Source organism: Ursus americanus, chromosome 22 (assembly GCF_024610735.1).
Source record: "Ursus americanus isolate L20-20 chromosome 22, mUrsAme1.1.p, whole genome shotgun sequence".
Taxonomy (NCBI): Eukaryota; Metazoa; Chordata; class Mammalia; order Carnivora; family Ursidae; genus Ursus; species Ursus americanus.
Genome location: NC_142148.1, coordinates 54,769,851 through 54,797,015, shown reverse-complemented (window position 1 = coordinate 54,797,015; position 27,165 = coordinate 54,769,851).

Below are 27,165 nucleotides of genomic sequence, written 5' to 3'. Positions count from 1 at the left end.
GGCAGGGCCCTCCGAGGCTCCAGTGAAATAAGAAGGCCCCCCACGCCAAAACGCTGGGTACCACGCTACCACTCTACTGCGCCCTACTACGTTCAATACCTCTGCTCACTGCACAGCCGGTGGATCAGGACTGCTGGCCTCCTGGGGGTTAACCTAACCCTAGGACAGTCCCCGAGGGGCCCCTCCCAAGGGGCCGGGCGCCACAACGTTGGGGATTGGGGAAACCCGAGCCCCAGTGCCGGACTGACCCTGCCACCCCGCCACCACCCGGGGAGCTAGGGGTGTCGCCGGTCCTTCATGGCGAGAGAACGGGCAGGGCCCTCTGAGCCCCCTGCAACATTCGAAGGCCCACCGAGCCAAAATGTTGGGGCCCACGCTTCCTCTCGCCAGCGACCTCACCTTGGTCCACCCCTCCATTCGCCACAGAGCCTGTGGATCGAGCCTGCTGGCCTAACCCTAACCCTAACCCTAGGTCGGCCCCCAAGGGGCCCCTCTCAAAGGGACTGCCGCCGAATGCCAGGGATTGGGGACCCCCGAGTCACAACGCTGGACTCACCCTTCTGCCCCGCCCACACCTGGGCCGCTAGGGCACCGCCGATCATTCAGGGCGGGAGAACGGGCAGGGCCCTCCCTGCCCCGGTGATCTTCGAAGGCCCCCAGCGCCAAAACGCTGGGGCCCACTCTCCTGCTCTCCAGCGCCCTGATCTTCGACCACGCCTCCATTCGCCCCAGATGGTGGATCATGCCTGCCGGCCTCCAGGAGCTAACCTTTACCCTAGGTCGGCCCCCAAGCCTCAGCGCCAGACCCACCCTGCTGCCCCGCCACCACTCGGGCTGCTAGGAGAGCCGCCACTCATTCAGGGCGGGAGAATGGGCAGGGCCCTCCGAGTCCCCGGCGACATTCGAGGGCCCCTGGCGCCAAAACTTTGGGTACCACCTTCCAGCTCGCCAGTGCCCTCACCACGGCCCGCCCCTCTGCTCGCCGCACAGCTGGCGTATGGGGCCTGCTGGCCTCCTGGGGGCTAACGCTAACCCTGGGTTGGCCCCCGAGGGGCCCCTCCCAAGGGGACTGGTGACCAAAGCCGGGGATTGGGGACACCTGAGCCGCAGCACCAGACTCACCCTGCTGCCCCGTCGACATCGGGCCCGCTGGGGCGTCGCTGGTCTTTCAGGGTGGGAGAATGGTCAGGCCCTCGAGACACTGGTGACTAATGAAGGCCATCCGCGCCAAAACTCTGGGGCCCACGCTGGAGCTCGCCAGCGCCCTCACCTCAGTCCTCCACTCCGCTCTCCGCACAGCTGTCGGATCCGGCCTGCTGGCCTCCGGGGGCTAACTCTAATCCTAGGTTGGCCCCCGAGAGGCTCCTCCCAAGGGGCCTGTCACTGCAACACCAGGGATTGAAGACCCCCAAGCCCCAGCGCCGGACTCACCCTGCCGCCCCGCCAGCACCCAGGCCACTAGGGGCGCCACCAGGTCATTCAGGGCGGGAGAATGGGCAAGGCCCTCCGAGTCCCAGTGAACTTCTAAGGCCCCAGGAGCCAAAATGCTTGGGCCTATGCTCCTGCTCACCAGCGCCCTCACCTCGGCCCGCCCCTCTGCTCACCGCACAGCCAGCGGATTGGGCCTGCCTCCTCCGGGGGGCTAACCCTAACCCTAGGTTGGCCCCCGAGGGGAACCTCCCAAGGGGCCTGGCACAGCAATCCCAGGGATTGGGGACCCCCGAGCCCCAGCGCCATACTCAACGTGCCGCCCCGCCACCACCCGAGCCGCTAGGGTGCCGCTGGCCATTCAGAGCGGGAGAACCAGCAGGGCCCTCCAATTCCCCGGTGACCTTCCAAGGCCCCCCATGCCAAAATGCTTGGGCCCACGCTCCAAGTAGCCAGCGCCTTCACCTAGGCCCAGCCCTCCGCTACCGCACAGCTGGCAGATCATGCCTACCGGACTCCTGGGTGCTAACACTAACCCTAGGACGGCCCCAGAGGGGCCCCTCCCAAGGGGCCTTGTGTTGCAACGCATGGCATTGGGGACACCCAAAACGCAGCGACAGACTCACACTGCCACCCCGCCACCACCCGGGCCGCTAGGGGCGCTGCCAGTCATTCAGTGTGGGAGAACGGGCAGGGCCCTCCGAACATCTAGCGACGTTCAAAGCCCCCCTGCGCCAAGGCGCTGGATACCATACTCCCGCTCGCCAGCACCCTCACCCTGGCCCAACCCTGCACTCGCTGCACAGCCGGCGCATCGGTCCTGCTGGCGTACTGGGGTCTAACCCTAACCCTAAACCCTAACCCCTAAACTTAAACCCTAGACCTTAACCCCTAACCCTAACACTAAACCCTAACCCTCACCCTAACACTAACCCTACCCTAAACCTAACCCTAACCCTAATCCTTAAACCCTAAACCCTAACATTAACACTAAACCCTAAACCCTAACCCCTAACCTTAATCCCGAAACCCTAAACACTAAACCCTAACTTTAACCACTAACCCAAACCCCAAACCCTAACCCTAAACCCTAAACCTACCCCGACCCATACCATATGCCTATCCCTACCCCACCCTACCCCTTCAGCTAACCCTACCCCTAACCCGTAACCTAACCTCAAACATAACCCTAACCCGTACCCTAACCCGTACTCTAACCCTAACTCTAACCAGTACCCTAACCCTAACCCTAACCTGTACCCTAACCCTAACCATAACCCTAACACGTACTCTAACTCGTACTCTAACCCGTACCCTAACCTTAACCCTAACCCTAACCCTAACTCGTACCATAACCCGTACCCTAACCCTACCCGTACCCTAACCCTAACCTGTACCCTAACCGTAACCCTAAACCCTAAACCGTAACCCGTACCCTAACCCTAACCAGTATCCTTACCTTAACCTTAACCCATACCCTAACCCATACCCTAACCTGTACCCTAACCCATACCCATTCCCTAACTCGGAACCTAACCCATACCCTAACTCATACCTAACACTAACCTGTACCCTAAACCATACCCTAACACATACCCTAACACTAAACTGTACCCTATCCTATCCCTAACCCGTTCCCTAACCCGTACCCTAACCCTAAACCGTAACCTAACCTGTACCATAACCCTAAACTGAACCCTAACCCTAACCCCTACCCTAACCCTAACCCATACCCTAAACCATAACCTAATCCGTATGCCAACACTTACCCTAAACAATACCCTAATGTGTACCCTAACCAGTACCCTAACCCTAACCCATACCCTAAACCTAACCCGTACTCCAACCATAACACTAACCCAAAAACCAAACCCTAAACCCTAATCCGTACCCTAAACCCTAATCTGTACCCTACCTCATAACCTCTAACCTGTAACCCCTAAATCCAACCCTAACCCGTACCCTCTCCTTACCCTAACCCTAAACCCTACCCTCTCCCATACCCTAACCGTAACCCATACCCTAACCTTAACCCGTACCCTAATCCGTATCCCAACCCGGGGGATTGGGTACACCTGAGCCCCACCACGGGACTCAGCCTGCCACCCCTCAGGAAACCACACCCTTGGGGCGCTGCAGAGCATCCCGTGCAGGAGAACTGGTAGGGCCCCCCTGAGCCCCCAGCGATCCTCAGCGGCCCCTACACCCCAACCCTGAGGCCCACGCTCATCCCGCCCCACACCTTCCCTTCAGCTTGCCACCAAGCTCGTCGCAGAGCTGGGAGATCAGGCGTGCCGGGTTCCTGGGGCCTAGACCTGACCCTAGGTCGGCTGGGTAGGGCCCCTCCCCTGGGGCCTGGTGCCGCAGCTCCAGGGACTGGGGACACCTGAGCCCCACTGCAGGACAAAGCCTGCCAGCTCGAAGAAAACCGTGCCCCTTGGGAGGCTGTAGAGCATTCAGGGCGGGAGAACCAGGAGGACCCCAGGCCCCCGGCGAACTTCGCCGATCCCTAAACCCAACCTTGAAGCCCATGCTCACCCCACCCCACACCCTCACCTCAGCCCGCGGCGGAGCTCGCCACATAGTGGGCACATCTGGCCTGTGGGGTTCCTGGGCGCCAAACCTAACCCTAGTTCATCTGTGGAGGGGCCCCTCCCCAGGAGCCTGGAGCCGCAGCCGCGGGGATTCGGGACACCTGAACCACACAGCAGGACTCAGTCTGCCACCCCGCAGGAAACCGTGCGCCTTGGGAGGTCATAGAGCATTCAGGGCAGGAGAACCAGGAGGGCCCTCCTGAGCCACCAACGAAATTCGGCGGCCTCCCGCACCCCAACCCTGAGGCCCACGCTCACCCTCCCCACACCCTCACCTCAGCCCGTGTAGCTCACCATACAGCCAGCAGATTGGGCCTGCGGGGCTCCTGGGGCCTAACCCGAGCCCTAGGTCGGCCGCGGGTGTGGGGGCCTCCCCAGGAGCCCTACACCGCAGCCCTGGGGAATTAGGATACCTGTGCCCCACCACAGGACTCAGCTTGCCACCCGACAGGAAACCGTGCCCCTTGGGGCTCTACGGAGCCTACAGGGCACGAGAATTTGGGGAGGCCACCGGAGCCCGTCCCCATCGTTTGGCAGCCCCCCGTGCCCCAACCCTGAGGCCCATGCTCACCCTCCCCCATGGCCTCCTCTCAGCCCTCCACAGAGCTTGCCGCACAGCCTGCTGATTGTCCCTGCCGGGCTCCTGGACCCTAACCCTTACCCTAGGTTGGCCACAGAGGGGCCCCTCCCCAGGGTTCTGGCACCCCACTCCGGGGGATTGGGGACACGCAAGCCACACCGTAGGACTCAGCCTTCAGCCCATAGTAAACTGTACCATTTTGGGGCACAACAGAGCATTCAGGGCAAGAGAATTGGGGCACCCTGAGAGCCCCTTCTGGTGAACCCCGACCTTTGTGGGCCCTTCCGGATGAAATCCCAAGGCTCACACTCACCCGCCCTTGTACCCTCATCTCACTCGGCCTGGGAGTTCTCTGAGCACTGGGCAGTTTGGACCTGCTGTCTCTTGAGGCGTAACCTAACACTGCGTCTTCTGCTGAGGGTCCCTCCCCGTTTGCCTGCCTCCAAGGCACCAGGCATTCGGCTCACCTCTGCACGACTAGAGGACTCAGCCTGCCCCACAGCAGGAAACTGTCCATTTGGGGCTGCAGCAAGGATTCATAGGAAAATCGGAGGGCCCCCGTCAGCACATCCCAGGCAACCCCCACTTTGAGAGATCTCCCCAGATCCAATTAGTAGCTTCACACTGACCTTTATACTTGCTCTCCATGGAGATCATTTGAAATTCTCCACACTTCCAACCGACGGCATCATCCAGCTTCAGTGCCTTACCCAGCTTTAGGTCTTGAGATAGATTAACATGGGAAGTCATTTCACTGATGATGACGTACTGGTGACCAAAAGATACATGCATAAATGCTTCATATCACTTGGCTTCAGGGAAATGCAAATCTAAACCCCTATAGATGCCATATCACACGAGGCTGAATATCTAAAAATAAGAAGACATGAAACTATACATTTTGGAGAGGATGTGGAGAAACGGGAACCCTCTTACACCCCTGTACGAATGCAGTCCGGTACAGCCACTCTTGAAAATGCAACGGAGTTTCCTCAGGAAGTTATAAATAAAGCTACCCTATGTCCCAGCAATTGCACTACTGGGTATTTACCCCAAAGAGACAGAGGTAGTGAAGACGGGACACATGCACCACAGTGTTCATAGCAGCAATATCCATAATAGACAAACTGTGGAAGGAGTTCAGATGGCCATGGATAGATGAATGGATAAAGAAGATGTGGATCATATACACAATGGAATATTACTCAGCCACCAGAAAGGATGAATACTTACCATCACACCGACCTGGATGGAGCTGGAGGGTATTATGATGAGTGGAATAAGTCAATGAAAGAAAGACAATGATCATATGCTTTCACTTCTATGTGGAATATCAGAAACAAGGAAGAAGACCATAGGGGAAGGAAGGGAAAATAGAATGGGAAGTCATCAGAGAGGGAGAAAACCCATGATGGACTCTTAACTATCGCAAGAAACTGATGATTGTTGGAGGAGAAGTTGGGGGGGTTGTAACTGGGTGAGTAGCATTAAGGAGGTCACACGATACAATGAGCACTGGGTGTTACACACGACTGAAAATTTATTGAAGACTACATCTGAAAGTAAAGATGTACTGTAAGTTGGCTAATTGAATTTAATTTAAGAACAAAAGACCTCGAATAAACAATCCTAAACATTTGTATGGATCCACTAAAGATTCTGAACAGCCAGTGCAATGTGGAAAAGAAAAACAAAGCTGGAGGACTCACAATTTCAGATTTCAGGTTATACTACAAAGCTGCAGTCATCCTAACAAGACAGTACGGCACAAAAATAGACACAGCGACCAAAGGAACCGGATACAAGTTCAGACAGAACCCCACAATTATGTGGTCCATGAATCTTATACAAAGCAAGCAATGATATCAAAAGGGAAACGGACAGTCTCTACAACAAATGGTGTTGGGAAAACTAGACAGCTACGCACAAAAGAATGAAATTAGACTGCTTTCGTACACAATACAAACAAACACAAAACAGTTTCAAGACCTCAATATGAGACCTGAATCCATAAAAATCCTACAGGAGGGAAGACAGTAACTTCTTGACATGGACCATACCAACGTTTTTCTAGACTGTGTCCTGAGGCAAAGGAAATGAAAGCAAAAATAAACTATTGGGAATACAGCAAAATAAAAAGTTTCCACACAGCAGAAGAACAATGAAAACGTAAAAATAATAAGACAACCTAATCAAAGGGAGAAGATATTTGCAAAGATCATATGCAATAAAGGGATAGTGTCCAAAACATATACAACTGATACTACTCGACCCCAAAACAACAAATAATCCAGTTAAGAAATAGGCAGAAGACATGGACAGACATTTCTCCAAAGAAGAAATACAAATGGCCAACAGTCCCGTGAAAAGATGTTCACCATCACCCATCATCAGGAAAATGTAAATCCAAAGGACAATGAGGTAATACCTCAAACCTGTCAGAATGGCTAACATCAAAAGCACAACAAAGAGCAGGTGTTGGGAGGATGTGGATAACGGGGAATCCTCGCGAACTGTGGGTGGGAATGCAAACTGTGGTAGCCACCGTGGAAAACAGTATGAAGGTTCCTCAAAAAATTAAATATAGAACTACCCTACGATCCAAGAATCACACACTCGTATTTACCCAAAGAATAGGAAAACAGTAATGTAAAAGGATACGTGCACCCCTATGTTTCTTGCACCATTATTTACAATATCACAATATGGAAGCAACCCAAGTGTCTGTAGAAAAATTGACAAATGAGATGATAGATGTGTGTATTCACACACACACACACACACACACACACACACACACACACACACTGGAGTATAATTCGGCTTGAAAAAGAATGAAACCTTGCCATTTGCAGCCACATGGATGGAGCTAGAGGGTATTATCCTAACTAAAATCAGTCAGTCAGAGAAAGACAAATCCCATACGATGTCACTCTAATGGGGAATTTAAAAAACAAACAAAAATAAGTAACTAAAAGAGAAAAAGGAGACACACCAAAATACAAACTCTTAACAATAGAGAACAAACGGATGGTTACCAGAGAGGAGGTGGATAGAGGGATGAGTGAAATAGATGAAGGTGATTAAGAGGACGCTTTTCTTGATGACCACTGAGTAATATAGAGAATTACTGAATCACTCTATTGTACATCTGAAACGAATGTAACACTGTATGTTAGCTTTAGTGGAATTAAAATAAATTTTTAAAAAAGATTTTTTCTTTCAAGAACCTCTTTGAAAAAGCTTTTCCTGTGCAATGTGCATAAGCCCTACTTGGGAGGATTCACTCTAGAATAATTATTCACTCCATGCCTCAAATTCAGATTTCACTGAGTTCTTACTGTGGATCCCAGCCCACGGGAGCCATGGTCCTTTTCTGTCCAGGCTCAGCACCTATGCATTCAAGATTAGAAGTAGAGACACATGTCACTTCACAGTCCAGAAAGCTATTATTGTTTCTGTTTCAGTGTGAGAGAGTCACAGACTTTGGGACAAGTTTCAGAGCAGGTTTATTATGGATCCTGGATCTCTACTTCAATGTTCATTGCCTGGATCCATTTGGCTAATAGGCTCCCTGTGGATGGGCTTGCTTCCAAGCACATACATGGAAGATGCAACGGTGGGTGTGCCTGGTGTGGGACAGGAAGAAGACCACAAACAGACAAGGGTCCGACCCTCCCCTGATCCAGGAACTGCTACAGGAGAGGGCACGGGAGGTAGAATCCATGCGAAACTCCATGGTCACCAGCTGAACACAGGAGGCACAGGTCAAGGGATCTGGAGATGCAGGGGTTGAAGGCTGCTCTGAGCTACCTCTGGGAGGAAGGGAGGGAAGGAATGAGAGGGAGACACTGCGTGCCCCTGGCCCATGCCAGCTGCCCACCGCTCCGACACACATCAGTCTATGAGCTGACACAGCCTGGGCTCACGATGGGCTGCCTCCGGTCCCTCACCTCAGTGGTACAGCTGGCCCCAGGGCTCAGAGACATGCTGAGGGAGATGAGAGGGAAAGCTGCCCCACCCAGGTCATCCCATCCTTGAGCAGACAGCCCTTCAGAACTGCTAAAAAAAAACCACTAACGGGGTTGAAAGACATGCCATGGATGAACTAAGGCATAGAGATATGTAAAATAACATTCATTTTTAAGTTGAGAGCTGTCATCTCAGGAAGTGGGGAGAGCTTTCCTGAAGAAGACTGAGGGGCGGGCAGGCCATGCTGAAAAGGGAGACATGGCTCTCCTGATTGGGGACCTGCAGCCCCCTTCCAGGGCAGGGCATCATCCTCGCATCACAAGAGATCCATGGAAGTTTTCCATCAGGGCCCGATGTTTGTCTCGAGAAGGCTAACCTGGCATCGGACTGCACAGGCACCAGGGTCGAGGGCCAGATGGAGGACTGACAATACGCTGGAGGCCATGGGATCTGGAGATGCAGGGGTTGAAGGCTGCTCTGAGCTACCTCTGGGAGGAAGGGAGGGAAGGAATGAGAGGGAAGTGCAAGAGCAGAGGCACATGACCTTGAAGATGATGATGAAAAGCAGGAGGTGGCAGCATGGAGCCGGCCCGAAAGTACCATGGCAGCAGTGCCCACAGCTACACTGACTGGGGGCCTTCTGTGCCAGGTGTGGCTGACTTCAGTGGGCTCCAGACTAGTCCTGACCACAAGTCTAGGAAGTGTGCACCACCCCCGGCCTCCTTTCCCCTTGCAGCTACTACGAATCACGGTCACAGACCCTGGTCAGGAAGTGTGCACCACCCCCGGCCTCCTCTCTCCTTGCAGCTGCTAGGAATCATGGTCACAGACCCAGGTCAGGAAAATAAGATAATGGATTCCTGTCTCATATCAAAATCAAAAGAACTCTTCAACTATGGAAACAACAACTTCTTGCAAGCCAGGTCTCTAAAGGCAAAGGAAATAAAAGCAAAAACCAAACTATTGGCACTTCATCAGGATAAAAACTTCTGATCGGCAAAGAAAACGATCAACAAAACAAAAAGGCAACCTATGGATTCAAAGAAGATATCTGCAAATGATATTACAGATAAAGGGCTGGTATCCAAGATCTATAAAGAACTCCTCAAACTCGACACCCAAAAAATGGGCAGAAGACACAAAGAGATACTTCTCCAGAGAAGACATACAAATGGCCAACAGACACAGAAAAAATGCTCCACATCACTTGCCATCAGGCAAATACAAATCAAAACGACAATGAGATACCACCTTACACCAGTTAGAATGGTTAAAATTAACAAGGCAGGGGGCACCTGGGTGGCACAGTGGTTAAGCACCTGCCTTCGGCTCAGGGCGTGATCCTGGCATTATGGGATCGAGCCCCACATCAGGCTTCTCCGCTATGAGCCTGCTTCTTCCTCTTCCACTCACCCTGCTTGTGTTCCCTCTCTTGCTGGCTGTCTCTATCTCTGTGGAATAAATAAATAAAATCTTGAAAAAAATTTACAAGACAGGAAATTAAAAAAGTCAGAGAGGATGTGGAGAAAGGGGAGCCCTCTTACACTACTCGTGAGAATTCAAGCTGGTACAGCCACTTTTGAAAACAATATGGAGGTTCCTGTAGACGTTAAACACAGAGCTATCCTACGACCCACCAATTGAACTACTGGGTATTTACCCCATAGAAACAGTGTAATGAAAAGAAGGGGCACCTGTATCCCAATGTTCATAGCAGCAATGTCCATAATAGCCAAACTGTGGAAGAAACCAAGATGTCCTTCAGCAGATGAATGGACAAAGAAGACGTGGTTCATCTATAGAATGGAATATTACTCAGTCATCAGAAAGGATGAATACCCCCCATTTGCACCAACGTGGATGGACCAGGAGGGGATTATGCTAAGTAAAATTAAGTCAAGCAGAGAAAGACAATTATCATATGGTTTCACTCCTATGTGGAATGGAAGGAACAGCATGGAGGACATTAGAAGAAGGAAGGGAAAAGTGAAGGGGGGAATGAGAGAGGAAGATGAACCATGAGAGACTACTGACACTGGGAAACAAACTGAAGGTTGCAGAAAGGGAGGGGAAGGCGAATGGGTTATCCTGGTGATGGGTATTAAGGAGGGCACATGTTGGGGCGCCTGGGTGGCACAGTAGTTAAGCATCTGCCTTCGGCTCAGGGCGTGATCCCAGCATTATGGGATCGAGCCCCAAAACAGGCTCCTCCGCTGTGAGCCTGCTTCTTCCTCTTCCACTCCCCTGCTTGTGTTCCCTCTCTCGCTGGCTGTCTCTATATCTGTCGAATAAATAAATAAATTCTTTAAAAAAAAAGGAGGGCACGTGTCATAATGAGCACTAGGTATTATATGCAAACAATGAATCATGGAACACTACATCAAAAACAAATGAAGTACTGTAGGGTGACTAACATCATTTTAAAAAAAGAGAAAGATATGAAATCCATACAGGAAAACTGTCACTATTTGAAAATGACATGAAATCCCGAAAGATTCCATAAAAAAAAAATACTGTTAGAATAAACAAATTCAAGAAAGCTGCAGCATATAAAGTCAATATAAAGACCTGTTGTCTTTATTTTTTTTCAGATTTTATTTATTTATTTGACAGGAAGAGAAAAACATGATTAGGGGGAGTGTCAGAAAGAGGGAATAGCAGACCCTCGCTAAGCGGGGAGCCCAACACAGGGCTCGATCCCAGAACTCTGGGATCATGACCTGAGCTGAAGGTAGACGCTTCACCTATGGGGCCACACAGATGACCCAACTTCTTGCATTTCTGTATACTGATGACACACTTTCGTACTGATAAATTGAAAACGCAAAGCCATTTACAATTGTATAAAAAAATCTAGAAATAAAAGTAACCAAGAATGAGAAAGATATAGTACACTCAACACATGGCAGAAAAAAATGAAAAATATGTGTGTCAAGGGGGCAGCATGTATGGGTCAAAGATTTGGAAGGCAACACAAACAAATGGAAACATACGCCATGCTCCATAACTGGAAGAGTTAATTATGTGAACATGTCCATCGTACTCAAAGCAATTGACAGATGTGATGAAATGCCTATCTGAATTCCAGTGGCATTATGCGAGGAAATAGAAAACAGTCCTCAAACTTGTATGGAATCACAAAAGACCCCAAATACCCAAAGCAACCTGGAGAAAGAAAGGTGCAGTCAACACACACCTGGATTTCAAGCTAGATTACAAAGCTGTTGTCATCAAAACAGGATGGTACTGGCATAAACACAGACACCAGGTCAGTGGAATAGAACAGAAAGCTCAGAAACTTACCAACACGTAGATGATCTTAATTTACGACACAGCAGCAGAAGATATGCCATGAGGGAAGGACTGTCTCTTCAGTGAGCGGTAACAGACAAACTGGACAGTAAATGCAGAAGAATATAACTGGGCCACTTTCTCACACCACACACAAAATTTTTAATGGATGAATGATTTGAACATAAGACCTGAATCCATAAACCTCGAAGAAGACACAGGTACTAAGTCTCTCGACATTGGTTTTGGAAAAGAGTCTTCAGATCGGACACCAAATGCAAAGACAACAAAAGCAAAAATGAACAAGTGGAACAACATCAAACTGAAATCTTCCACACGGCAAAAGAAACCAGCAAAAACGTAAAAGGCCACGGACCCAATAAGAAAAAAATATCTGCGAATCATATGTGTGAGAAGAGGCTAATATCCAAAATACACACAACACTCATACAAATAAAAACAAAAAATATATATATATACATAAAAAATGGGGGGAATATGTGAATAGATACTTTCCAAAGATGGCACACAGGTGCCAACAAACAGAAAAAGTTGTTCGACTTCACTTATCATCGTCAGGGAAACATCAGTCAAACACACAATCGGCTATCCTCTCACAACTGTTGGAACAGCAATTCTCCCAGAGACAGACACCAGGTGGGGTCAAGGGTGTGCAGACGAGGAGACACTGTGCACTGTTGGTGGGAAAGGAAATTGGTGCAGCCACTGTGACAAACGGTATGGAGGTTCCTGAAAAAATAAATACAACTACCCCATGACCCAGTAATGGCTCTACTGAGTATTGATTTGGAGAACACAAAAATGCTGCCTCAAAAAGACAGATGCACTCCCACGTTCACTGCAGCATTATTCTCAAGAACCAGACATGGAAACATAGACCTTGGGGGCCTTATGCCAAGTAACTCAGACACAGAAAGACCAATACCAGATGCTCTCATGTATATTCCACGTGGAATAAACAAATACTGAACGCATAGATACTGAGAGCAGATTGGTATGTGCCAGATTCGGGGATGGGGTGGTAGAAACGGGTGAAGGTGGTCAAAGTCTCAATGTTTGAGTGAGAAAATCTGACAGTCATGAAAAGTTCTGTCCAGCATGGAGACTAAAACTAACCCTGAAGCATGGGGTATAGTTTTCCCTGCTCCAGATCGAGAAGACCAGAGATAAGAGGGAAATAGTACCCTGTATGGAACAACAAGGGATTTGGAGTCAATTTGGGGATCCCACTTAGGTTTCTGACAATAAAATCCTCTGTGACTCATATCATCTGAGTCCCTTTCTAACCCTCTGAAAATGTGCCTAAAAATATCTACACCCTAGTTTGAGGTTTAAGAGGCAAAATGCTACAAAGAGCCAGTATGATGTCTCTCAGGAACAGGTGCTCAGGAAGCCATAATTGCTATTAGGTCTATTTCTTTTCCAGAAGAAAGAACACATGTTGAATCCATATTTCTAATAGATGACTCAACAGATGATTTTCAAACCTGAAGGAAGGCCAAGAAGTCGCTCTTGTGTCATATTTCACTCAGAAATCATGTTGTTGGACTGGTGAGGATGATACAATAGCAACGTCATCACTAAGAGTGGGGAGCTTCTAATTTCCATCGGCCATGTTGACCCCCTTAGCTCAGAGCCACCAGAAAGGGCAGCTGGGGAGGGGGCACCGTCATCACTATGAGTGGGGAGCTTCCCATTTCCATATGGCCATGATGACCCCCTTAGCTCAGAGCCACCAGAAAGGACAGCTGAGGGGGACCACAGGACAAGCCTGCCAGGTGTGGCTGGAGCAGGCAGAACTCTGACTTAAGGCTCAACACCTGTGTAGGTTATTATAATGCTCTTCACAAAGAAAGTGCCATTGTGTGTGAGCACTCATATAGAAAAGGTTCAGAATTTCCATTGAGATTCCCTCTCTGACCTTTAGGATATGTAGCAAAGTTCTATTTAATTTTTAAACATTGAAGGACTTCCTGGTTTTCTTTTCGCTATGACTCTGGCTCAATTCCCCTGTGGTCTAAGAATAGAATCTAGTTAATTTCAGGGTTTAACATTTGTAGACTTGATTCGTGGCCCCACCTATCATCTATTTGGGTAAAGAGTCTATGACCACTTGAAAATAATGTATTCTGCACTTATTATGGAATGTCTATATGTCAATTAGGTCACATTTCTTACCAATGTTTTGTCTGCTTTTTCTGTCAGATATTGAGAAAGGTATATTAAAATCTTCAAACAATGCTGCTCTATTCAAAGTGGCATTGGAGAATCTACCAGTGTTAGAAGGCAAAAGAAAAAAAAAGTATAAGAACTGAGGGGATAATTGTGACTATTCACAGATAATACGATTGTGTACATAGAAAATCCAAAACAGTCTATAAATACCCTATTAGAATTAAAATGCAATTTATAAATTTGAGATGGATTGTGCTTCCCATTGGGCAGTTTCTGACAGAAAACATAGAACCTGTCAATCTTGGGGTAGGACATAGGGTGCACTAACCATTTAAAAGAATTCAGTGGGACTTCATAAAAATGTGACATTTCTCCTTATCTTATGACCATAAGAAAATGAAAAAGTGAACCGCAGGCTGGGAAGTAAAGATTTGCAATACACACACTGACAAAGACTAGTCAATAAAGAATTCCTGCTCATCAACCATAAAAAGTCTATTTATAAACGAATACTTCACAAAAGATTGACTGATGGCCAATAAGAACAGGAAAGGGTGTTCTACAGTATTATTTTCTGGAACAGCAAGGCCTTTCCTAAAATGAAAACATACACACAAACCAGTATTCCCTAGATGGATGACGTCCTTATTTCTGAGGACAGCTTGAAGAACAGACTAGCATCAAAGGAAAGTGATGGAATTCCTGACACTCAGAGGATGGACAATTGACCTCAAACTACAGTACAATTTCTAGGCATCATTCGGTCCTCTGAAGGCAGACAATTGCCACACCCCTTCCTACACCACACAGGTTGCTTCCCAACCCCTACCATAAAAGCAGAAGATGAGAAACAGGTAGGACTAGTTGGAAATAGCAAAAATCACATGTGGGGATTATCCTGAAATACACTGATCACATAACTAGTGTAAGGAAGTGTAGGGAACTGACAAGGACAGAGACTCAAGAGGTACTTCTTTGGGAAATGCTGTCTGAATTCGTCACACCTTGGTACCAGCTAATGAGGGCTCTGAGCATACCCTAGGGTTTGCTCACAAGGGTCTGCAACACCATCGCTTAGGACTGAAACTCTTCAAGACCTCAAAGCTTCCCTGATTGACTATTGGACTAAGAGATTCCCATGTTCTGAAAACAGATACCAACTCATTGAAAGGTTCACCTGGGCTCTCTCGGAGACCCTACAAGAAGCTGAACCATTCACTGAAAATCAATTACACACACACACACACACACACACACACACACACATACACACACACACACACACACACACACACACACCTGTCATTTCACCAATTACTTAAACATTCAAGGTTTTTCCTACCTTTTCTTTTTCACATTGATATTTATACTCACATGAAATGTCATCATTTCTAATGAACACTGATGTCAAAATAGAGATCCATTGACACAATATTCACAAAATGGAACTTCCCTGCTGTAATTTTCAATATAGAATTTTTTAAAGTTCATACATATTTTAGGTTTTTGGTAACTTATACAGGAGAAGATCAGCATTGAAAAACTCTGAATACTGACAATGAGTTTTAAGCCTAGAGAACAAAAATTATCCAATTTCATAGATAATAAGGAACCAAAGGGAAATCATGGAAGCTGTAGTCGAATAATTTTACACATGTGCATCCTCTCATATTCTACTACTGAGGGGCGTGTTTTATTACCACTATGCATGCATCAGTTATCTTCCACATGCACCTGCACAGGTATAATGAATTACTACAGTAGAATGAAATGTCTGGGAACTACTTGGCAGCATCTATAATGAACAATGAAATTTCGATCTTATATTCGGTGAACTTCCACTTTCTGTCCCTTTAGACAATGGACCCTAAACAGAAGGGGGAATGAACCACGAGAGACTATGTTCACTGGGAAACAAACTGAGGGCTTCAGAGGGGAGAGGGGTGGGGGATTGGGATGGGCCAGTGATGGGTATTAAGGAAGGTACATATTGCATGGAGCACTGGGTGTTATATGCAAATAATGAATCATGGAACACTACATCAAAAACTAAGGAAATACTGTACAGTGACTAACATATCATAATAAAAAATTGTTAAGAAAAATATTAAAGGTAAAAAAAAAACCAATACAGCTTTTCTGTTTTAAGAAAAATCACAATTGAGAAAAAACTAACTTCCAATCCCTAAAGCAAAACACAGACCAAGTTCCATTTCACTCCCCTTTATTCACATTCTCTGTGGGTTCTAAGCTATTTCCCTACCTCCTTTCCTGCTCAGCAGGGATCCCAGGCTCGATCCCAGAACCCTGGGATCATAACCTGAGCCAAAGGCACATGCTTAACTGGCTGAGCCAGCCAGGAGCCCCAGCTCCATGTTTTTCTTAAGCAAAAGGACACTTTCTCACAATGCCTTCACATGACTTCACATGGTACCAGAGATCTGCATTTGCCTCTAGGTGGTTGCAGATGAAGGCAATTGGAAACTCTCACAGTGGTTTATCAAATACAATGATCTGCCTGGTGACAGTGAAACTCTTATGAGCCCACCAGAGGGTGCTGTGACACTCAGCTGTGGCTGGGCTGGCACAGAGAACCAAATCCATTTCCCTGCCTGATGTCCGTGAGGAACAGATGCCCCCACTGTGAATGAGACCGTGCCACTGAGCTGTCCAGAGATGGCCATCCTCACGGAGGATGAGGATAAAGGACAATGCCTGAGGAGACCTCATCTGTCTCTTTTATCTTTTCCTATTTTTGACAGTGGACAAATCACTGCCTAGGAGTCCCCAACTACCTTAGTCTCATCTGTGAATGGCCAAGAGGTTTTACAAAACACTTAAGATTTTGACCTCACAAATGCCCACAACCACTTACCATAGGGATTCAACATTAAGCAAAGATACTGTTTGTTGGAAGAGAGGTCCTGCCCACTGTTGTTTCTCACTTATATGCTCATCTTCCTTACCTTATGGTAACATAACCACCTTGATTCCTGCTTCCGTCTTCAGGAAGGCTGATGTGACTTGAAGGGCATTACCCTGACATCGTTCTTTCTTAGCAATAAGATGTGGACATTTCCCTAGTCCTACACACCCAAAGTTGAATCGGAATCAGGATTGAGGAGGCTGATGAGAGTTGAAGGTGTTTTCCTGTACATGGTGGTTTATTACCAATAAGGATGGGTCAGAGTCCTCGAAATTCCAGAACCTTTTCATTAATGCTTCCTACTCGTGAAAGATGATGTACATTGGTCTTTCCCTGTATAGTGTGGTGACTCAGAGAAAAGTGCTTAGCCCTTTCGTCAGACTTCCACGACCACTTTGGGGCTGGCTTCCATATTCAGAAAGGATGATGTTAGGGCTAAGAGGGTTCCTGTACACTGTTATTTCTTACAGAGAAGTGTATGGCATTTTTGTTACATTGCCAGAGCCACATAGCGCCGGGCTTGCCGGCCTCCTGGGGACGAACCCTAACCCTTGGTCGGCCCCCGAGGGGCCCCTCCCAAGGGGCCTGGCGCCAAAACGCCGGGGATTGTGGACACCCAAGCCCAGCGCCGGAGTCACCCTGCCGCCCCCCAGCAACCCGGGCTGCTAGGGGGGCCGCCAGTCTTTCAGGGCGAGAGAACAGGCAGGGCCCTCCAAGCCCCCGGCGAACTTTGAAGCCCCCCGCACCAAAACGCTTGGGCCCACACTCCCTCTTGCCAGTGCCTTCACCTTGGCCTGCCCCTCCATCTGCCGCAGAGCTGGCAGAAGGGGCCTGCTGGAATCCTGGAGGCTAACACTTACCCTAGGTCGGCCCCGGAGAGGCCCCTCCCAAGGAGCCTGGCACCACAATGCCAGGGATTTGGGACCCCCAAGCCCCAGTGCTGGACTCACTCTGCCACCCCGCAAGCACCCAGGGCGCTAGGGGCGTGGGCAGTCATTCAGGAAGGGAGAACGGGCAGTGCCCACTGATCCCCCTGCGACCTTCGAAGGCCCCCCGCGCAAAAACTCTGGCTCCCACGCTCCTGCTCGCCAGCGCCCTAACCTCTGCTCACCCCTCCGCTCACTGCAGAGCTGGCGGATCGGGCCTGCTGGCTTCCTGGGGGCTAACCCTATCCCTAGGTCACCCCCAAGGGGCCCCTCCCAAGTGGCCTGGCGCCACATGCCAGGGATTGGGGACCCCCAAGTCCCAGCGCCAGACGCACCCTGCCGCCCCGCTGCCACATGGGGTGCTAGGGGCGTCGCCAGTCCTTCAGGGCGACAGAACGGGCAGGACCCTCCGAGCCACCTACGACCTTCGAAGGCACCCCGAGCCAAAGCCAAATGCTCTGACCCACGCTCCCGCTCGCCAGCTACCTCACCTCGACCCACACCTCCATTCACTGCACATGGGTGGAACGAGCCTGCCAGTCTCCTGGGGGCTAACCCTAACCCTATGTCAGCCCCCGAGGGGTCCGTCCCAAGGGGCCTGGCGCCGCAACGCTGGGTATTAGGGACCCCCGAGCCCCAGCGCCGGAATCACCGTGCTGCCCCGCCGCCATCCGGGCCGCTAGGGGTGCCGCTGGTCATTCAGTGCAGGAGAACGGGCAGGGCCCTACGAGCCCACGGCGACCTTCGAAGGCCCCCCCATCCAAAATGCTTGAGCCCACGCTCCCGCTCCTCCGCGCCCTCACCTTGGCCTGCTCCTCCGCTCCCTGCAGAGCCTGTGGATGAGGCCTGCCCCCCTCCTGGGGCTACCCATAACCCTAGGTTGGCCCCTGAGGGGCCCCTCCGAAGGGGCCTGGCACCGCAATGCCTGGGATTGGGGTCCCCCGAGCCCCAGTGCCGGACTCACCGTGTTGCCCCGCCACCACCCGGGCCGCTAGGAACACCGTCGGTCATTCAAGGAGGGAGAACGGGCATATCCCTCTGAGCCCCTGGCGACCTTCGAAGGCCCCCCGCGCCAAAACGCTTGGGCCCATGCTCCCGCTCGCCTGCACCCTCACCTCGTTCCGCCCCTCCACTCGCTGCACAACCGGTGGATCTGGACTGCCAGCCTCCTGGGTGTTACACTAACCTTTGGTGGGCCCCCGAGGGGCCCATCCCAGGTTGCTATTGCCGCAACACCAGGGATTGGGGACTCCCGAGCTCCAGCGCCCAACTCACCCTCCCGCCCTACTGCCACCTGGGCCGTTAGAAGCGCCGCCGTTCATTCAGGGAGAGAGAATGGCCAGGGCCCTCCAAGCCACCAGCGACCTTCGAAGGCCCCCCGCACCAAAACGCTTGGGCCCATGCTCCTGCTCGCCAGCGCCCTTACCTGGGCCCTCCCCCCTGCTCGCCACACAGCTGGCGGATCAGGCCTGGGGGCCTTCTGGGGGCTAACCCAAAACCTAGGTCTGCCCCCTAGTGGCCCCTCCCAAGGGGCCTGGCGCTGCAACGATGGGAATTGGGGACTCCTGAGCCCGAGCGCCGGACTCACCATGTCCCCCACCGCCACCCGGGCCACAAGGGGCACCCCCGGTCATTCAGGGCAGGAGAACGGGCAGGACCCTCTGAGCCCCTGGTGACCTTCGAAGGCCCCTCGCTCCAAAACTTTGGGCCCACGTTCCCGCTTGCCAATGCCCTCATCTCAACCCACCCCTCTGCTCACTGCACAGCCGGCAGATCGGGCCTACTGGCCTCCTGGGGGTAACCCTAACCCTAGGTCGGCACCCAAGGGGGCCCTCTCAAGGGGTCTGGGGCCACAACGCCGGGGATTAGTGACCCCCGAGCCGCAGCGCCGGACTCACTTTGCCGCTCCACCGCCACCGAGGCCGCTAGGGGCCCCTATGGTCATTTAAGGCGGGAGAACGGGCAGGGCCCTCCGAGCCCCAGGCGACCTTCGAAAGCCCCCCAGGCAAAACGCTTCGGCTAACACTTCCGTTCGCCAGTGCCCTCACCTCAGCCCGCCCCTCCGCTTGCCGCACAGCCAGCGGATCGAGCCTCCCAGCCTCCTGGGGGCTAACACTAACCCTAGGTAGGTCCCGTAGGGGCCCATCCCAAGAGGCTTGTCTCCGCAATGATGGGGATTGGGGACCCCGGAGCCCCAGCGCCGGACTCACACTGCCACTACGCCGCCCCCAGGGCTGCTAGGGGCTCTGCCGGTCATTCAGAGCGGGAGAATGGGCAGTGCCCTCCGAGCCGCGGCAACTTTCGAAAGGTTCCCTCGCCAAAATGCTTGGGCCCACGCTTCCACTCTCCAGCGCCCTCACCTCGGCCCACCCTTCTTCACGCCGCACAGCCGGCAGATCGGGCCTACCAGCCTCCTGGGGGCTAACACTAACCCTAGGTAGGCCCCCTAGGGTCCCATCCCAAGTGAACTGGTGCTGCAACGCCGGGGATTGGGGAACCCTGAGCCCCAGCGCCGGACTCACCCTGCCACCCCGCTGCCACCTGGGCCGCTAGGGGCACCGCCCGTCATTCAGGGCGGGTGAACATGCAGGGTCCTCCAATGCCCCTGCGACATTAGTAGGCGCCCCGCGCCAAACGCTTGGGCCCACGCTCCCGCTCGCCAGCACCCTCACCTCCGTCCGCACCTCCAATTGCTGTACAGCTGGCGGATCGGGACGGCCGGTCTCCTGGGTGTTACCCTAATGCTAGGTCGGCCCCCAAGGGCCCCCTCCCAAGGAGCCTGGGGCTGCAACGCCGGTAAATGGGGACCCCAGAGCCCCAGCGTCAGACTCAACCTGCCGCTCCGCCACCATCCGGGCTTCTAGGGGCGCCGCCAGTCATTCAGGGCATGAGAACGGGCAGGGCCCTCCTAGCCCACGGTGACATTTGAAGGCGCCCCGCGCCAAAACGCTTGGGCCCACGCTCCCGCTCGCCAGCGCCCTCACCTCATCCCGCCCCTCCGCTCGCCACCCAATGGGTGGATCGGGCCTGCCTGCCTCCTGGGGGTTAACCCTAACCCTAGGTTGACCACCGAGGGGCCCTTCCCAAGGGGCCTGGCACCGAAATGCGGGGATTGGGGACGCCCGAACCCCAGCACCAGATTAACCTTACCGCTCTGCCGGCAGCCGGGCCGCTAGGGGCACCACCGGTCATTCAGGGCGGGAGAACGTGTAGGGCCCTCCGAGCCACCGGCGACCTACGAAGGCCCCCCGCGCCAAAACGGTAGGGCCCACGCTCCTGTTCGCCAGCACCCTCATGTCGGCCAGCACCTCCGCTCGTAGCAGAGCCCGCGGATCAGGCCTGCCGGCCTCCTGGGGGCAAACTCTAACCCTAGGTCAACCACTGAGGGGCCCTTCCCAAGCAGCCTGGCGCTGCAACGCCAGGGATTGGGGCCCCCCGAACCCCAGCGCCTGACTCCCCCTACCGCCCCGTCACCACCCGGGCCTCTAGCGGCGCCGCAGGTCATTCAGGGCGTGAGAACGGGCAGGGCCCTCCGAGCCCAGGGAGACCTTCGAAGGCACCCTGCATCAAAACGCTTGTGCCCACAATGCCGCTAGGCAGCGCCCTCACCTCAGCCTGCCCCTCTGATCGTCGCACAGCCGGCGGATCGGGCCTGCTGGCCTCCTGGGGCCTAACCCTAAACTAGGTCGGTCCCCGAAGGGCCCCTCCCAAGGGGCCTGGCTCCGCAACACCAGGGATTGGGAACCCCCGAGCCCCAGCGTCAGACTCACCATGCCGCCCAGCGGCCAACCGGGCCGCTAGCGGCGCGGCAGGTCATTCAGGGCGTGAGAAAGGGCAGGGCCCTCCGAGCCCTGGGCGACCTTCAAAGGCACCCTGCATCAAAACACTTGCGCCCACGCTCCCGCTAGGCAGCGCCCTCACCTCAGCCCGCCCCTCTGATCATCGCACAGCAGGCGGATCGGGCCAGCCGGCCTCCTGGGAGATAACCATAACCCTAGGTCGGCCCCTGAGCGGCCCCTCCCAAGGGGCCTGGCGCCACAACGCCGGGGATTGGGGATACCTGAGCTGCAGCACGGGAATCACCCTGCCACCCCACCGCCAATGGAGCTGCAAAGCGCGCCGCTGGTTATTCAGGGCAGGAGAACAGGCAGGGCCCTTTGAGACATGGCAACATTCGAAGGCCCAGGGCGCCAAAACGCTGGGGATTATGCTCCCGCTCTGCATCACCCTCAACTCGGCCCGCACCTCCACTCTTCGCAGAGCCGGCGACTCGGGCCTGCCGGCCTCCTGGGCACTAACCCTAACCCTAGGACAGCCCCTGAAGGTCCCTTCCTAAGGGGCCTGGCGCCGCAACGCCAGGGATTGGGGACCACCAAGCCCCAGCGCTGGATTCACGCTGCCGCCCCACCCCACATGGGCCGCTAGGGGCACCGCCATTCATTCAGGGTGGGAGAACTGGAGGGCCCTCCGAACCCCTGCCGACATTCGAAGGTGCACCGAACCAAAACGCTTGGGCCCAGGCTCATGTTCACCAGCACCCTCACCTCGGCCCAACTCTCTGCTCGACGCACAGGTGGTGTATCGGGCCTGCGGCGCTCCTGGAGGCTAACCCTAACCATAGGTCGGCCCCCGAGGGGCCCTTCCCAAGGGGCCTGGCGTCGCAATGCCGGGGATGGGGACCCCGAGCCCATGTGCCGGACTCACCCTGCTGCCCTTCAGCCACCCGAGCCGCTAGAGGCCCCGCCGGTCAATCAGGGCAGGAGATCGGGCAGGGCCCTCCGAGCCCACGCTGACCATTGAAGGCTCCCCGCGCAAAAACGTTGGCTCCCAGGATCCTGCTCGCCAGGGCCCTCACCTCGGCCCGCCCCTCCGCTTCCTTCAGAGCTGGTGGATAGGGCCTGCCGGGCTCCTGGCAGCTAACCAAAACCTAGGTCGGCCCTGTGGGGACATCCCAAGAAGCCTGGCTCTGCAATGCTGGGGATTGGTGACTCAGAGCCCCAGAGCCAGACTCACCCTGCTGCACTGTACCCACCCGGGCCGCTAGGGGCGCAGCCGGTCACAGAGGGCGAGAGAAGGGCAGGGCCTTCAAAGGCTCCCCACGCCAAAACGCTGGTGCCCACGCTCCCGCTCCCCAGCGCCCTCACCTCGGCCCGCACCTCCACCCTCCGCACAGTGTGCGGATTGGGCCTGACGGTCTCCTTGGGGCTAACCCTAACCCTAGGTCGGCCCCTCAGGGGCCCCTCCCAAGGGTCCTGGTGCCACTAAGCCGGGGATCTGGGACTCCAAGCCCCAGAGCCAGACTCACCCTCCCACAATGCTGCCACCCGGGCCGATAGGGGCGCCGCCAGTCATTCAGGGCGGGAGAACGGACAGGGCCCTGGAGAACCCGGCGACATTTGAAGCCTCCAGCGCCAAAATGCAGGGGCCCACAATCCTGCTCCCCAGCGCCCTCACCTCGGCCCACCCCTCCGCTTGCCCCACAGCCATCTTATCGGGACTGCCGGCCTCCTGGGGGCTAACGCTAACCCTAGGTCGGCCACCGAAGGGCACTCCCAAAGGGCCTGGCACCGCGACGCTGGACATTGGGGACCTCCAAGCCCCAGCGATGTACTCAACCTGCCCCTCCGCCGCCACCCGGGCCACTTGGGGTGCTGCCGGTCATTCAGGGTGGGGGAATGGGCAGGGCCCTCCGAGCCCCCGGCGACATTCATAGGTTCCCCATGCCAAAACGCTGAGGCCCATGCTCCCGCTCTACAACGCCCTCACCTCGCCCGCCCCCCTCTAGCCACACAGCTGGCGGATCCGGCCTCCCGGGCTCCTCGGGGCATTCCATAACCATAGGTGGGCCCCAGAGTGGCCCCTCCCAAGAGGCTTGGTGCCGCAATGGCAGGGATTGGGGACCCGCAAGCCCCAGTGCCAGGCTCACCCTGCCGCCCCGCCACCACGTGGGCTGCTAGGGGCGCCGCCAGGCATTCAGGGCGGGATAACCGGCAGGGCCCTCCGAGCCTTCGGTAAAATAAGAAGGCCCCCACGCCAAAACGCTGGGTACCATGGTACCACTCGACTGCGCCCTACCACGGTCAATCCCTCCGCTCACTGCACAGCTGGCAGTTCGGGACTGCTGGCCTCCTGGGGGTTACCCTAACCCTAGGACAGTCCCCGAGGGGCCCCTCCCAAGGGGCCTGGCACCGCAACGCTGGGCATTGGGGAAACCCAATCACCAGTGCCGGACTGACCCTGCCACCCCGCTGCCACCCAGGGAGCTAAGGGCGTTGCCGGTCCTTCATGGCGGGAGAATGAGCAGGACCCTCCGAGCCCCCTGCGACATTCGAAGGCCCACCGAGCCAAAATGTTGGAACCCACGCTTCCGCTCGCCAGCGACCTCACCTTGGCCCACCCCTCCATTTGCCACAGAGCCGGTGGATCGAGTCTGCTGGCCTCCTGAGGGCTAACCCTAACCCTAGGTCGGCCTCCAAGGGGCCCCTCCCAAAGGGACTGCTGCCGAACGCCAGGGATTGGGGACACCCGAGTCACAACGCTGGACTCACCGTTCCGCCCTGCCCACACCCGGGCCACTAGGGTACCGCCGATCATTCAGGGCTGGAGAATGGGCAGGGCCCTCCCGGCCCCGGTGAATTTTGAAGGCCCCCAGCGCCAAAAGGCTGGGGCCCACTCTCCTTCTCGCCAGTGCCCTGATCTTCGACCGCGTCTCCATTTGCCCCAGACTGCGGATTGTGCCTGCGGCCTCCAGGAGCTAACCTTTACCCTAGGTGGGCCCCCAAGGGGCCTCTCCCAAGGGGCCTCATGCTGCAACATCTGGAATTGGGGACCCCCGAGCCTCAGTGCCAGACCCACCCTGCCGCCACGCCACCACTCGGGCTGCTAGGGGAGCCGCCACTCATTCAGGGCGGGAGAACGGGCAGGGCCCTCCGAGCCTCTAGCGACGTTCAAAGGCCTCCTGGGCCAAAACGCTGGATACCATACTCCTGCTCGCCAGCGCCCTCACCTCGTCCCACTCCTCCGCTTCCCACACAGCTGGCGCATCGGTCCTGCTGGCCTACTGGGGTCTAACCCTAAGCGTAAACCCTAACACCTAACCTTAAACCCTAAAACTTAACCCCTAACCCTAACCCCTAACCCTTACCCTAACCCTAACCCTACCCTAAACCTAACCCTAAACCCTAATCCTTAAACCCTAAACCCTAACATTAACACTAAACCCTAAACCCTAACCCCTAACCCTAATCCCGAAACCCTAAACACTAAACCCTAACCTTAACCACTAACCCCAAACCCCAAACCCTAACCCTAAACCCTAACCCTACCCCGACCCCTACCATACCCCTAACCCTACCCCTAACCCTACCCCTTCATCTAACCCTACCCATAACCCGTAACCTAACCCTAAACCTAACCCTAACCCGTACCCTAACCCTAACCCTACCCGTACCCTAACCCTAAACCTAACCTGTACCTTAACCCTAAACGTAACCCTAAAAGGTACTCTAACCCGTACCCTAACCCTAACCCTAAACTGTATCCCTAACCCGTAACTTAAACCGTACCCTAAACCTAACCGTAACCCTAACAAGTACCCTAACCCATACCCTAACTTTAACCCTAAACCCTAAAACCTGGCACTAACCCATACCCTAACTCATACCATAACCCGTACCCTAACCCTAGCCGTAACCTAACCCTAACCCATACCCTAACCGTAACCCTAAACCCTAAACTGTAACCCTTACCCTAACCCTAACCAGTACCCTTACCTTAACCTTAATCCATACCCTAACCCGCACCCTAACCCATAAACTAACCCGTACCCTATCTCTAACCTGGACCCTAACCCATACCCTAACCCATGCCTAACCCTAATCTGTACCCTAACCCGTACCCTAACCCATACCCTAACCCTAAACTGTACCCAATCCCTATCCCTAACGTGTTTCCTAACCCGTACCCTAACCCTAACCCGTACCCTAAGCTGTACCCAAATCCATACGCCAACACTTACCCTAAACCGTACCCTAACCTGTACCATAAACCGTACCCTAATGCGTACCCTAACCCATACCCTAAACCTAACCCATACCCTAAACCTAACCCGTACTCCAACCCTAACCCTAACCCTAAACCCGAACCCTACACCCTAACCAGTACCCTAAACCCTAATCTGTACCCTAACCCATAACCTCTAACCTGTAACCCCAAAACCCAACCCTAACCCGTACCCTCTCCTTACCCTAACCCTAAACCCTACCCTCACCCATACCATAACCGTAACCCATACCCTAAACTTAACCCATACCCTAAACTTAACCCATACCCTATTCCATACCCTAAACCCAGGGATTGGGTACACCTGAGCCCCACCACGGGACTCAGCCTGCCACCCCTCAGGAAACCATGCCCCTTGGGGCGCCACAGAACATCCCGTGCAAGAGAACTGGTAGGGGCCCCCTGAGCCCCCAGGGATCCTCGGTGGCCCCTACACCCCAACCCTGAGGCCCACACTCATCCCGCCCCACGCCTTCCCTTCAGCTTACCACCGAACTTGTTGCAGAGCCGGCAGATCAGGCCTGCCAGGTTCCTGGGGCCTAGACCTGACCCTAGGTCGGCTGGGTAGGGCCCCTCCCCTGGGGCCCGGTGCCGCAGCCCCAGGTACTGGGGACACCTGAGCCCCACTGCAGGATAAAGCCTGCCAGCCCACAGGAAACCGTGCCCCTTGGGAGGCTGTAGAGCATTCAGGGCGTGAGAACCAGGAGGGCCCCCAGAGCCCCCAGCGAACTTCGCCGATCCCTAAACTCAACCGTGAAGCCCATGCTCACCCCACCCCGCACCTTCAACTCAGCCCAGGGCGGAGCTTGCCACATAGTGGGCAGATATGGCCTGCGGGATTCCTGGGCCCCAACCCTAACCCTAGTTCATCTGTGGAGGGGCCCCTCCCCAGGAGCCTGGAGCCGCAGCCACGGGGATTCGGGACACCTGAGCTCCACAGAGGGCTCAGTTTGCCACCCTGCAGGAAACCGTGCGCCTTGGGAGGCCATAGAGCATTCAGGGCGGGAGAACAAGGAGGGCCCTCCTGAGCCACCAGCAAACTTCGGCGGCCTCCCGCACCCCAACCCTGAGGCCCATGCTCACCCTCCCCACATCCTCACCTCAGCCTGTGTAGCTCGCCATACAGCCAACATATCGGGCCTGCGGGGCTCCTGGGCCTAACCCTAGCCCTAGGTCTGCCGTGGGTGTGGG